We start from the raw sequence: 9,271 nt of genomic DNA, 5'->3' as shown, positions 1-9,271 counted from the left end.
CACACACACACTGCTCCCTGGCTGTAACTCACACACACTGCCCCCTGACTGTCACACACACAAACTGCCCCCCTGGCTGTCACACACACACACTGCTCCCTGGCTGTAACTCACACACACTGCTCCCTGGCTGTCACACAAACACTCTGCTCCCTGGCTGTCACACACACACACTGCTCCCTGGCTGTCACACACACACACACACTGCTCCCTGGCTGTCACACACACACACACACACACACACAGCTCCCTGGCTGTCACACACACACTGCTCCCTGGCTGTCACACACACACGGCTCCCTGGCTGTCACACACACTGCCCCCTGGCTGTCACACACACGCACACACTGCCCCCTGCCCCCTGGCTGACACACGCACACACTGCACACACTGCCCCCTGGCTGACACACGCACACACTACACACACTGCTCCCTGGCTGTCACACACACACACACACACACACACACACACACACACTGCTCTCTGGCTGTCACACACACACACACACACTGCTCCCTGGCTGTCACACACACTGCTCCCTGGCTGTCACACACACACACTGCTCCCTGGCTGTCACACAAGCACAAACTGCCCACTGGCTATCACACACACACTGCCCCCTGGCTGTCACACACACACACACACACACACACACACACACACACACACACACACACACACACACACACACACACACACACTGCCCCCTGGCTGTCACACACACACACACACACACACACACACACACACACACACACACACACACACACACACACACACACACACACACACACACACACACACGTCACTATCGCACTGTCACATACCCTGCGCCCCTCCTCCTGTCACACACACAGTCGCACACTGAACACGTCTCGCTCTCTGATTGGCTGCAGCTGCGCACGCGCTCATGTCATTGGCTCTTCCCAGTGAGTCACCGTTCTCGCGCTGTGACACAGGCTGGGCAACCGCCGGACCAATCACATCTATTAATTTCTCGGCTACGACTTCTGATTTGCTCAAACTACAGGGGGGGCGGTGCCTAGGCCACAGCGAGGCTTGGACCGCACGCATTGGCCTGTGTATATGACAGAGAGTGACAGAGAGGAGGAGCAGCGCAGGGAGTGCTCAGGTTTGTGTACACCAGCCCCTCACCTCCTCCCTGGCTGTCCGCGCTGCAGCCGCGCGCGCCTCCCACCAGCCCCTCACCTCCTCCCTGGCTGTCCGCGTTGCCTCTTCGCTCCCTACGCGCGGCGTCGCGTCAGCGAGCAGGATCTGCAACGGGATGTTGATCCTGAGCGCAGCGACGTGTCACGTGGTGCGCCAGAGAGCCAATCAGATAGGCGGTTTTTGCTCCTGCTCCTCCCATAACCTCGTCCGCTTTGACTCCTCCTCTTCAGGTTCTTGAGGGGTGGGAGTAAAGGGGGAGAGAGTGAGGGGAGGGAAAGTGAGAGGGTGGGGAAGGGGGAAGGGGGAAAGTGAGAGGGTGGGGGGAAAGTGAGAGGGTGGGGGGAAAGTGAGAGGGTGGGGGAAAGTGTGAGGGTGGGGGAGAGAGTGAGGGGGGAAAGTGAGAGTGGGGGAAAGTGAGAGGGGGGAGAGGGTGGGGAGGGGGGAGAGGGTGGGGAGGGGGGAAAGTGAGAGGGGGGAGAGGGTGGGGAGGGGGGAAAGTGAGAGGGGGGAGAGGGTGGGGAGGGGGGAAAGTGAGAGGGAGGGGGGAAAGTGAGAGGGAGGAGGGAAAGTGAGAGGGAGGGGGGAAAGTGAGAGGGTGGGGGAAAGTGAGAGGGTGGGGGAGAGAGTGAGGGGGGAAAGTGAGAGGGGGGGGAGAGGGTGGGGAGGGGGGAAGGTGAGAGGGAGGGGGGAAAGTGAGAGGGTGGGGGAGAGAGTGAGGGGGGAAAGTGAGAGGGGGGGAGAGAGTGAGGGGGAAAAGTGAGAGGGTGGGGGAGAGAGTGAGGGGGGAAAGTGAGAGTGAGGGGGAAAGTGAGAGGGTGGGGGAGAGAGTGAGGGGGGAAAGTGAGAGTGAGGGGGAAAGTGAGAGGGTGGGGGAGAGAGTGAGGGGGGAAAGTGAGAGTGAGGGGGGAAAGTGAGAGGGTGGGGGAGAGTGAGAGTGAGGGGGAAAAGTGAGAGGGTGGGGGAGAGAGTGAGGGGAAAGTGAGAGGGTGAGGGGAGAGGTGAAAAGTCTTCACAAGTGGTTACAAGAAATAAAGTGTGAAGTCCCTGCCGCATTGCCGGCGTTTCTGGTGAATGCTCACTGACATCCGTGTTTGTTTGCACAGTCATTGAGATCAATTAATTTGCATGGACTTTATTTACTCTTTTTTAACATAAAAGCCGTCATGGCTGCGCTCACCCGCACTGTTTTGGCCACTATCCACCCCCCCCACCCCCCGTACGCCTGAGAACTCTGCCTACGGCTGCGGTCCCAGTCAGCACTGTAGCACGCGTGCCCGGAAGGGGGGCGGGCGCATGCACAGCGCTGCACTGCGATCTGCGGTCCTGGGAGAGAGGGAGAGTTTGTGACGGGAAGGGGTGTGGTAGGGGCGTGGCCGTGACCTCACGCGGCTGGTTTGCCCTGTCACGAGAGAACAGACAATATAACTAATAACCGGGCCAGATTGAACAAGATTAGGATATAGTAAACGGAATGAGTTTATTTCCTATGAGCAGAACAGACAATACATCAAGCAAATAACATTACAGAAATATTCACACTTACTGGGGTTGGACAAGGAGATATTCAGCCGAATAGCAGCTCCTTAGTTGTTATAGGTCACGACAAGCACAGGAATAAGGGGTGCAAGCAACTATATCGATGCAGGCCTCCCATTCCTAACATGGCAGTTCAGTTATTGGTGAACAATTATCTTATCCATTAACCGGTTGCCAGGTAACGTGAGAAGCTGGGTTTACCCAGCCCCTTGGTAATACACCCCTCCCCTGTAGCTACTTGGCCAGCCCATTAATAAAAACTATGACCTGATGCCTTCGTTGCCATCCTGTCTAGCAAAAATGCTTATTGGGCAGGGGTCTTTCATGTAGGGTGTTACGTTTGACAGGTCACAATTGTAGTATCCATCTGTGAGAGCTCGCTGCATAGGCAATGAGGCGAGTCACTTCCCCGGATAAATAACAGATAATATAAATAACAGATCATGGGAATAAGTGCTTTAGACATAAAAGTAACATTCAGGAAGAGGAGTCCCTGCCCCGAGGAGCTTACAGTCTAATTTGTAGGTAGGGAGAACGTACAGAGACAATAGGAGGGAGTTCAGGTAAGTGCGTCTGCAGGGGGCCAAGATTTATGTATCATGTGTTCAGAATATCCACAGTGCTATTCATATGCTTTTTTAAGCAAGTGTGTCTTAAGTTGGGTCTTAAAGGTGGATAGAGAGGGTGCAAGTCGGGTACTGAGGGGAAGGGCATTCCAGAGGTGTGGGGCAGTCAGTGAAAAAGGTTTAAGGCGGGAGAGGGCTTTAGATACAAAGGGGGTAGAAAGAAGACATCCTTGAGAGGAACGCAAGAGTCAGGATGGTGCATAATTACATAGTAATATAACACAGACTGCTGGGGAAATACATCTCAGACCTGGGGCAATTCTGCTGAAGCAGGGGGATGCAGATCAACATATACACAGATCCCATTAACCCCTCATACCCCGATCATGACACGCCCTCATTGGCTGAATCGCCAGCGTGGGCGGGGCTACGCCTCCGTCGCAAACTGCAAACTCAATTGAGGGGCGGTGCTTGTGCGCACAGTGCACGCCGCGTAGAAAGCACTGGGACCGCAGCCTGACGCTGTGCACGTGCCGCAAGGCGTGCAGCAGCCTCCAGCGGGACCTTAGCCTTACTCACACAGGTCCCCGCTGCAGCCGACGGCGCACGCGCCTCCCACCCGCCTCTTACCTTCTCCCTATGAGTCCCCAGTCCCTCCTCGCTCCCTGGCTCACTGCACGCTGCGACGCGTCAGCCAGCAGGGGATACACCAGGATGGTGTTCCCGTGCGGCGACGCGTCACGCGTGTAGTGCCAGGGACCCAATCAGAGAGGGGAGATTGGCAGCCTGGCATGAACAGGGGAGGGGGGTGAATCTGTAAACCTGCAGATACATGTATTCCTGACCTGCCAGACACAGGACAGTCGCAGACATCCCCGTGCTGGGCGACGTCCCCGTGCTGGGAGACGTCCCCGTGCTGGGTGCTTGGAGGAGTCTCCGTGCTGGGAGACGTCCCTGTGCTGGGTGGAGTCTCGGGCTGGGTGGAGTCTCCGTGCTGGGAGGAGTCTCCGTGGTGGGTGGAGTCTCCGGGCTGGGAGGAGTCTCCGTGCTGGGAGATGTCCCTGTGCTGGGTGCTGGGAGGAGTCTCCGTGCTGGGAGGAGTCTCCGTGGTGGGTGGAGTCTCCGTGCTGGGAGGAGTCTCCGTGCTGGGAGGAGTCTCCGTGCTGGGAGACGTCCCTGTGCTGGGAGGAGTCTCCGTGCTGGGAGGAGTCTCCGTGCTGGGAGGAGTCTCCGTGCTGGGAGACGTCCCTGTGCTGGGAGGAGTCTCCGTGCTGGGAGACGTCCCTGTGCTGGGAGGAGTCTCCGTGCTGGGAGATGTCCCTGTGCTGGGAGGAGTCTCCGTGCTGGGAGGAGTCTCCGTGCTGGGAGGAGTCTCCGTGCTGGGTGGAGTCTCCGTGCTGGGAGGAGTCTCCGTGCTGGGAGATGTCCCCGTGCTGGGAAACGTCCCCGTGCTGGGTGGTGGGTGGAGTCTCCGTGATGGGAGGAGTCTCCGTGCTGGGAGGAGTCTCCGTGCTGGGAGGAGTCTCCGTGCTGGGAGACGTCCCTGTGCTGGGAGGAGTCTCCGTGCTGGGAGGAGTCTCCGTGCTGGGAGACGTCCCTGTGCTGGGAGGAGTCTCCGTGCTGGGTGGAGTCTCCGTGCTGGGAGGAGTCTCCGTGCTGGGAGGAGTCTCCGTGCTGGGAGATGTCCCCGTGCTGGGAGACGTCCCTGTGCTGGGAGGAGTCTCCGTGATGGGAGGAGTCTCCGTGCTGGGAGACGTCCCTGTGCTGGGAGGAGTCTCCGTGCTGGGAGGAGTCTCCGTGCTGGGAGACGTCCCCGTGCTGGGTGGAGTCTCCGTGCTGGGAGGAGTCTCCGTGCTGGGAGGAGTCTCCGTGCTGGGAGGAGTCTCCGTGCTGGGAGGAGTCTCCGTGCTGGGAAGAGTCTCCGTGCTGGGAGGAGTCTCCGTGCTGGGAGGAGTCTCCGTGCTGGGAAGAGTCTCCGTGCTGGGAGATGTCCCCGTGCTGGGTGGTGGGTGGAGTCTCCGTGCTGTTTATTTGAAGGGAGATAAACCCTTCACCAGCCCACCCTTGAGCAGATCGCTAAATCAGAGGAGTTGTTCAAGCAATCGGGCCGCCATGTGATTGACTATTTCACGTCGGCCATCAGGATGGATCATGCACCTCTCCTTGCGCAGCCCGAGGTTAGTGAACTTAGGCCCGTAGTCAATGTTTTGTGAAGTTGGAGATTGTAGTCCTGTTTATTTGAAGGGAGATAAACCCTTCTCCAGCATTGGGAAGCAGATTCGCAGCATGTTTAATGAAGGCCTCACGGGGTCATCTTTACGTGAGAAGAAGGGTGCCACCAGCAAAGGGAGGACAGGTTTATTTAGTCAGGAACAATTCACAGCATGATATACATTGTGACTGGCACTGGGCTGGGTGCTTTCTGGTTATACGGAAAAGGATGCAAGTGAATGAAATTGACGGCCCAGTAAATAAAATATAAGTTGATGGGCAGCAGGGAGACTTTTTTTTAATGGATGGAGTATTCATGAATGTCTAACCAAGGGTGGCCAACTCCAGGCCTCAACTCAAGGGCTACCAACAGCTTTACAAGGTATCCCTGCTGCAGCGCAGGTGGCTGTCTTCGACTGAGATCCCTGATTGAGCCATCTGTGCTGAAGCAGGGATATCGTGAAAATCTGACTTGTTGAGGGGGCGCTTGAGGACTGGAGTTGGCTACCCCTTGTCTAAGCTCTATTACCGCGGAGATGAGTGAGCCCTCAACAAATCAGCAGACCTAAATCTGAAACAAACCTAAAGACGCTGAATGTGCACCGTGTACAACTGGACTCGCGGCCAGGGGAGGGGGGTGAATCTATAAACCTGCAGATACATGTATTCCTGACCTGCCAGACACAGGACAGTCGCAGACGTCCCTGTGCTGGGAGACGTCCCTGTGCTGGGAGACGTCCCCGTGCTGGGAGACGTCCCCGTGCTGGGAGACGTCCCCGTGCTGGGAAGTGGAGTCTCCGTGCTGGGAGGAGTCTCCGTGCTGGGGGGAGTCTCCGTGCTGGGAGGAGTCTCCGTGCTGGGAGGAGTCTCCGGGCTGGGAGGAGTCTCCGGGCTGGGAGGAGTCTCTGGGCTGGGAGGAGTCTCCGGGCTGGGTGGAGTCTCCGTGCTGGGTGGTGGGTGGAGTCTCCGGGCTGGGTGGAGTCTCCGGGCTGGGAGGAGTCTCCGGGCTGGGAGGAGTCTCCGGGCTTGGTGGAGTCTCCGGGCTGGGTGGAGTCTCCGTGCTGGGAGGAGTCTCCGTGCTGGGTGGAGTCTCCGTGCTGGGTGGAGTCTCCGTGCTGGGAGGAGTCTCCGTGCTGGGAGAAGTCTCCGTGCTGGGTGGAGTCTCCGTCCTGGGTGGAATCTCCGTGCTGGGAGGAGTCTCCGGGCTGGGAGGAGTCTCCGGGCTGGGAGGAGTCTCCGGGCTGGGAGGAGTCTCCAGGCTGGGTGGAGTCTCCGGGCTGGGTGGAGTCTCCGGGCTGGGAGACGTCCCTGTGCTGGGAGACGTCCTTGTGCTGGGAGAAGTCTCCGTGGTGGGTGGAGTCTCCGTGCTGGGTGGTGGGTGGAGTCTCCGTGGTGGGTGGAGTCTCCGTGCTGGGAGGAGTCTCCGTGCTGGGAGGAGTCTCCGGGCTGGCAGGAGTCTCCGGGCTGGCAGGAGTCTCCGGGCTGGGTGGAATCTCCGTGCTGGGTGGAGTCTCCGTGCTGGGTGGAGTCTCCGTGCTGGGAGAAGTCTCCGTGCTGGGAGGAGTCTCCGTGCTGGGTGGAGTCTCCGTGCTGGGTGGAGTCTCCGTGCTGGGAGGAGTCTCCGTGCTGGGAGGAGTCTCCGTGCTGGGAGGAGTCTCCGTGCTGGGAGGAGTCTCCGTGCTGGGAGGAGTCTCCGTGCTGGGAGAAGTCTCCGTGCTGGGAGGAGTCTCCGTGCTGGGAGGAGTCTCTGGGCTGGGTGGAGTCTCCGGACTGGGTGGAGTCTCCGTGCTGGGAGGAGTCTCCGTGCTGGGAGGAGTCTCCGGGCTGGGAGGAGTCTCCGTGCTGGGTGGAGTCTCCGTGCTGGGAGGAGTCTCCGTGCTGGGAGAAGTCTCCGTGCTGGGTGGAGTCTCCGTGCTGGGAGGAGTCTCCGTGCTGGGAGAAGTCTCCGGGCTGGGAGGAGTCTCCGGGCTGGGAGGAGTCTCCGGGCTGGCAGGAGTCTCCGGGCTGGCAGAGTCTCCGGGCTGGGTGGAATCTCCGTGCTGGGTGGAGTCTCCGTGCTGGGTGGAGTCTCCGTGCTGGGAGGAGTCTCCGTGCTGGGAGAAGTCTCCGTGCTGGGTGGAGTCTCCGTGCTGGGTGGAGTCTCCGTGCTGGGAGGAGTCTCCGTGCTGGGAGGAGTCTCTGGGCTGGGTGGAGTCTCCGGGCTGGGTGGAGTCTCCGGGCTAGGAGGAGTCTCCGGGCTGGGAGGAGTCTCCGGGCTGGGAGGAGTCTCCGTGCTGGGAGACGTCCCTGTGCTGGGAGACGTCCCTGTGCTGGGAGAAGTCCCCATGCTGGGTGGTGGGTGGAGTCTCCGTGCTGGGAGGAGTCTCCGTGCTGGGAGGAGTCTCCGGGCTGGGTGGAGTCTCCGTGCTGGGAGGAGTCTCCGGGCTGGGTGGAGTCTCCGGGCTGGGTGGAGTCTCCGGGCTGGGAGGAGTCTCCGGGCTGGGAGGAGTCTCCGTGCTGGGTGGAGTCTCCGTGCTGGGAGGAGTCTCCGGGCTGGGTGGAGTCTCCGGGCTGGGAGGAGTCTCCGTGCTGGGAGGAGTCTCCGGGCTGGGAGGAGTCTCCGTGCTGGGTGGAGTCTCCGGGCTGGGTGGAGTCTCCGGGCTGGGTGGAGTCTCCGGGCTGGGAGGAGTCTCCGGGCTGGGAGGAGTCTCCGTGCTGGGAGGAGTCTCCGTGCTGGGTGGAGTCTCCGTGCTGGGAGGAGTCTCCGGGCTGGGTGGAGTCTCCGGGCTGGGAGGAGTCTCCGTGCTGGGAGACGTCCCTGTGCTGGGAGACGTCCCTGTGCTGGGAAACGTCCCTGTGCTGGGAGAAGTCCCCATGCTGGGTGGTGGGTGGAGTCTCCGTGCTGGGAGGAGTCTCCGTGCTGGGAGGAGTCTCCGGGCTGGGTGGAGTCTCCGTGCTGGGAGGAGTCTCCGTGCTGGGAGGAGTCTCCGTGCTGGGTGGAGTCTCCGTGCTGGGTGGAGTCTCTGTGCTGGGTGGAGTCTCCGTGCTGGGAGGAGTCTCCATGCTGGGAGGAGTCTCCGGGCTGGGTGGAGTCTCCAGGCTGGGTGGAGTCTCCGTGCTGGGAGGAGTCTCCGTGCTGGGAGGAGTCTCCGTGCTGGGTGGAGTCTCCGGGCTGGGAGGAGTCTCCGGGCTGGGAGGAGTCTCCGGGTTGGGTGCAGTCACCGTGCTGGGTGGAGTCTCCGTGCTGGGTGGAGTCTCCAGGCTGGGTGGAGTCTCCGTGCTGGGAGGAGTCTCCGTGCTGGGAGGAGTCTCCGTGCTGGGAGGAGTCTCCGTGCTGGGAGGAGTCTCCGGGCTGGGTGGAGTCTCCTGGCTGGGTGGAGTCTCCGTGCTGGGAGGAGTCTCCGTGCTGGGAGGAGTCTCCGTGCTGGGTGGAGTCTCCGTGCTGGGAGGAGTCTCCGGGCTGGGAGGAGTCTCCGGGTTGGGAGGAGTCTCCGTGCTGGGTGGAGTCTCCGTGCTGGGAGGAGTCTCCGTGCTGGGAGGAGTCTCCGGGCTGGGTGGAGTCTCCAGGCTGGGTGGAGTCTCCGTGCTGGGAGGAGTCTCCGTGCTGGGAGGAGTCTCCGTGCTGGGTGGAGTCTCCGGGCTGGGAGGAGTCTCCGGGCTGGGAGGAGTCTCCGGGTTGGGTGCAGTCACCGTGCTGGGTGGAGTCTCCGTGCTGGGTGGAGTCTCCAGGCTGGGTGGAGTCTCCGTGCTGGGAGGAGTCTCCGTGCTGGGAGGAGTCTCCGGGCTGGGAGGAGTCTCCGGGCTGGGT

The 9,271-nt window shown here is 60.7% G+C and overlaps 2 protein-coding genes across 4 annotated transcripts in view; one reads left to right on the top strand and one right to left on the bottom strand.

Annotated features, from left to right (window-relative positions):
• The window catches only part of GPR89B (G protein-coupled receptor 89B), a 68,262-nt gene extending 66,903 nt beyond the window's left edge, over positions 1-1,359 (bottom strand). Inside the window, exon 1 of one of the 3 annotated variants that reach the window (XM_075593542.1) lies at positions 1,211-1,359. The gene's annotated coding sequence lies outside the window, so the exon portion shown is untranslated. Of the gene's footprint in view, positions 1-828; positions 890-1,156 lie in introns of those variants that run through there. The other 2 variants (XM_075593545.1, XM_075593544.1) reach the window with 2 other exon arrangements.
• GTPBP8 (GTP binding protein 8) overlaps positions 724-9,271 on the top strand; it is a 23,261-nt gene continuing 14,713 nt past the window's right edge. The window contains exon 1 of the mRNA XM_075593547.1: positions 724-1,133. The gene's annotated coding sequence lies outside the window, so the exon portion shown is untranslated. The remainder of the gene's footprint in view (positions 1,134-9,271) is intronic.

Source organism: Ascaphus truei, chromosome 3, assembly GCF_040206685.1.
Source record: "Ascaphus truei isolate aAscTru1 chromosome 3, aAscTru1.hap1, whole genome shotgun sequence".
Lineage (NCBI taxonomy): Eukaryota > Metazoa > Chordata > Amphibia > Anura > Ascaphidae > Ascaphus > Ascaphus truei.
Note: the sequence above shows the minus strand (reverse complement) of the source record. Positions and strands in the feature narration are given on the sequence as shown.